The 4,313-nt window shown below is 36.2% G+C and overlaps 1 long non-coding RNA gene across 1 annotated transcript; it reads right to left on the bottom strand.

The window, feature by feature from the left end:
- Positions 1 to 555: 555 nt before the first annotated feature.
- On the bottom strand, positions 556 to 1,335 carry LOC121898211. The gene is made up of 3 exons (XR_006096380.1): positions 1,068 to 1,335; positions 847 to 984; positions 556 to 761 (listed from the first exon to the last, which is right to left on the bottom strand). It is a non-coding gene; the product is annotated as an uncharacterized LOC121898211 (long non-coding RNA).
- Between the last annotated feature and the right edge of the window lie 2,978 nt (positions 1,336 to 4,313).

Genomic DNA, 4,313 nt, shown 5'->3' with positions numbered 1-4,313 from the left:
CTCAAACAGACAAATGATTTGTAGCAGTATGGTCCTGGTCTAGACTGTCAATAATGTTCATCTCAAGAAATCATTGTAAGAAATATGCTAATTGTGTCTCTTTGAGATTAAACATGCTATTAACAACCTTTGCGTTGGCTTTTTATTTCTTTGCTTTTGTTGTCCTTTTCTCATGTAAAGACACACTATCCTTTGTGCTGGGTGTTCTGTGTTGGTAATTTAATCTCAGTCAGTTACAGCTGTTTTGTTGGAAGGCTCAGGGGTATGAAGGGAAAATCGAACTTTATTTCAAGAGACACTGTCTCCGTTTCTCTGACGGTCTGGATGTTTGGCTGAACTGACCCTTTAAAAACTGGTATTCAAGATTTCTGTTGCTGTTCTGATGACCAAATAAATCACTGTGTTTTTCTTTCACTTAGCCCCCGTAACGCATTGTACACAATAAACAGTATGATGATGTCAGCTTCTGTTCGTCATACAAAATATTGTCAACAGTTTATTCACTTGTGTGAATTTCTTTTTGCAAGACATTGCAGTCAACACATGGGGGGGAGGGTATTTTATTGAAATATCACTGTCACTCAACAACAAACACAGATGCATGTCATTTGATTGTTCACCAATGAAATATATTGTCATACAGTCGATTCCAACGCTGGCTCTGATCCCATGTTAATATAGTCGACGTGGGATAAATCATTAATACTTTGAAAAATTAAGAATAATTTCCTCATTTTCTTTTTGGGTGTAACTTCCCATACCTGCAAACAAGATCCATGTAGTTAATCATAATTTTATCTACAAAAAAATTACATCAATAAAAACAGAAATTCATAAGTGACTCACCAAATTTAACATCTGTGATTTTGCCATCTGGTGTCTTGGACTGCAGCTTCCAGTAGGTATGGTCTGCTTTACTTTCAGACAGACCGTACACACTCACCAAGTATGGGCCCTTACTGTGGGTGGTCTTTGTAGGTGAAGCTGGAAGAGACGAACAGAAGAACAATAGATGTCTGCTAAGTGAAAGAAATTATCAATAGACCAATACATGGACAGATATTTACCTCTAAAAAATATGTCCAGCTCAGAATTTTCCTTTAAAGCTTTAAAGACAGATAATCAGAGCTCATCATCACTGACTGATGAGATTGTTACGACAGGCCTGCTGTACCATTGCAGCTGCAGACATTTTGACAGATGACAGTATAAAGCACAGGTGTAAATAATAACATAAATGATGGCGCAATGATGTTATTGTGCATGTTAGCTCACTGTCACACTGTCATGGCTTTCTGGGACACTCGATTAGAATGGAGCCATCGTTAATGTGATCACAAACACCTGTGCTATTCCTGCTAAGTCATAAAGTTAGTTTCATTTGTTGGTTGGAAACACAGTCTCTGGCTGAGTTTTTTATTCTTTCAAGCTGACTCATTTTGGCTAAAAAAATATAAAAATAAATAAAAAGTGTCTGCAGCTGCTTGTTCCAGGCAAAAAGTCAACATCATCACCAGTTAATGATCTATGCAGAGGAGATGGAAATAAAGAAACAGCATTGTTCTTAATCCTAGTATTAAACACATTATAAGGAAAAAAACAATCAGACTTATATTCTCATATAACCTTGTTTAGCTGCTTAACTTATACTTGGACAAGTAAGATAGAGGTTCAATTTATGCTTTATTGTTTGTATTTCCAAACCATATGTTTCACTTTTAGCATTACAAGACACAAGGCTTTTAGGAGGAGGGTTTGCCAAAAGTTGGATTGCAAGTTTGCCTAGAGTTGCTAGAGTGTAAACTTCCCCAAATCCAATAAACCTGTATCAAAACAAACTGGTGTATGGAATAACACTGCTTCAACATATGGAGAAATACAAATTTAGTTAAGGTGTTTCACCATCTTCTAAATGTAAAAAAAAAAAAAAAAAAAACAGTAACAAAAAATACATTTGAAAACACTGCTGTTGTTGCTTCTGCACATTACATTCTGTGAGTCAGAGGATTTGTCTTGAATCAGTATCAGTATTCAGCTGCTAACGTTAACAAGCAACACTACATTTGACTCTAAGAGAATCACGTCTTTAAACCTGCTGATTGACTGAATGGTTTGATTTATGTCGTAATTAAAATATATATTTATATAGCAATTATTATTGCATAACTCACCTAAACCCAACATGTTTTTCCTGCAACTCTATCATTGCCTGAAAGACGGTGTGACAAGGTTTCTTAACAGTATAAGTTTCAGTTCCACCGTTCTTGACAGTCAGTTTAAAGATTTTTAGATCACCTTCAACTTTATCTGTAGAAAACAGAGGATAGAAAACAGGAATTCAAGTCATTTATTGCTGTAATACAGTTACAAACATACGGTCAGCTTTAAAGTGAACCTAAATCACACTAGACACCCCCCTCCTTCTTCAGGACTTCCACCCCAAGATATCTCTGGTTCTAAAAGATAAGTGTGCCAATTCATTGAGTCCGTTATAAAGGCAGGGTGGGACAACTAAGGAGAGTCTTGGGTATGAGGTGTGGTGTGGGTTTTTGAAACATAGAGCGGTCTGTGGCTGGAAACCTCTGAAACTCTTTATTTCTGAATGGTCAGCCACCAAGAACATAGCTCGCTGCCATAGATTAAGACAGAACAATACATGTCAAGTGGATATTTACACTAAAGCATATTTCTCACTGCTGTTTCTTTGGTGGAAACCACATTGCATATCAAAGAACATAACTGTGTACAAACTGAGCTAACAGATAAAAATGCACAATCTTGAAAAACTGTGACCTTATATATTATCCCCATGTTCAAACTACATTACTGAAATAAGATGTTTTATCAAAAAAGTCATTGGACACTTTAATTTGGCCACGTTAGAGGTTAGCGGGTGATAGTGTTGTGATGAATTTAAACCTACAGGGGTTGGTGACAACAACAAGTGATATTGACATGAAATAAAAGTGTCATTGACAAACATACCAAGGAGCTCTAATGAAACAGAAAAGACCTCGAATTAAACCATGTTACAATGAAAATAATTTGTTTTAAATTGTTAAATTCTGCCACTGAAGCTGAATTTTTGATCTATTCTCTCTCGTGTCTATCTAGACTCAAATATGTACCAATTTAGTGTTTCCTCGCTAAATAGCATCATTACTACATCATAAAAACACTCAAAATGTTGTTACAGAAGCTAGCAGTTAGCAAACATCCGTTCGGCATCAGTGAAACACAAAACTCACAATTTTTAATATTATATAGTATTCACATTATGAATTCACAAAACATTTTACAGTAAAAACCCTACATACATACACTCACATACACAAATATACCAATTATTGTGTTTTTAACAAACAGAAAGACATACTGAGGTATTCCTGTCACCTCCCTGCCATAAGTCCTTCAATTGAAGAATGAGGTTCCTTCTTGTTCGTTTTACTGTTAACACACATCATTGTTGCTTAATGTGTCTTTTGTTCATTGTTCATGATTGTACTTATTGACATGAGAATGTGAGAAGACCTTGAAATGTAACATCATTCAGTTGGATGGCAGCTTGACGTGTGATGATCAGGGTTGGACCATTAGTCAAGGTAGGCAACTACCTGGAGCCCCCAAATAAAGGGCTCCAAACAACTATTTTTCAACCTTTATTTATTCAGGGGAGGTTCTCTGAGAGCGATACTCTCTTTTTCAGGAACGCCCTGATCACATTCACACAGTTACACATTCATACCTGGAAGCTGCCCAGTATAACCACAGTCTGATCCGCTGGCCACTGAGCAGCTCCACCAGAGCAGTTGGGTTCAAAGGCCTTGCTCAAGAGCACCTCAGTGGTGTTAATGAGGGAGGGGCAACGCTGCTTCTTCACTTTCCCCACCCAGATTTATCCTGCCGGTCCGGAGGATTGAACTGGTGACCCATTATAGATTTATTATGATGTTTAGACATGAAAAACATTGAACTATGTTAGTATTTTAACTCATTGTACCCTGAAATAACTGCAACTGTATACTACTTACTTAGTGTGTACTTTTACTTTTACTTCAGAGGAAAAGGTTCTACTACATTTACCTGACAGATGAATGTTACTGGTTACGTTGCAGATTCAGCCTTTACTCACAAAATATAACAATTAAAATATGATGCATTATTATTCATTAATCTAAAGTACATTGTGCTGATAATACTTCTCTTTCACTCTTCACTTTAAGTAAAAATTTGAATGCAGGACTTTTACTGTGTGGCATTAATAATTTTACTATTAATAGTTAACAGTTTTACTTCAGAAAAATGTTTTGATT

The sequence above is a fragment of the Thunnus maccoyii genome, chromosome 6 (genome assembly GCF_910596095.1).
Source record: "Thunnus maccoyii chromosome 6, fThuMac1.1, whole genome shotgun sequence".
NCBI classification, from domain to species: Eukaryota; Metazoa; Chordata; class Actinopteri; order Scombriformes; family Scombridae; genus Thunnus; species Thunnus maccoyii.
Note: the sequence above shows the minus strand (reverse complement) of the source record. Positions and strands in the feature narration are given on the sequence as shown.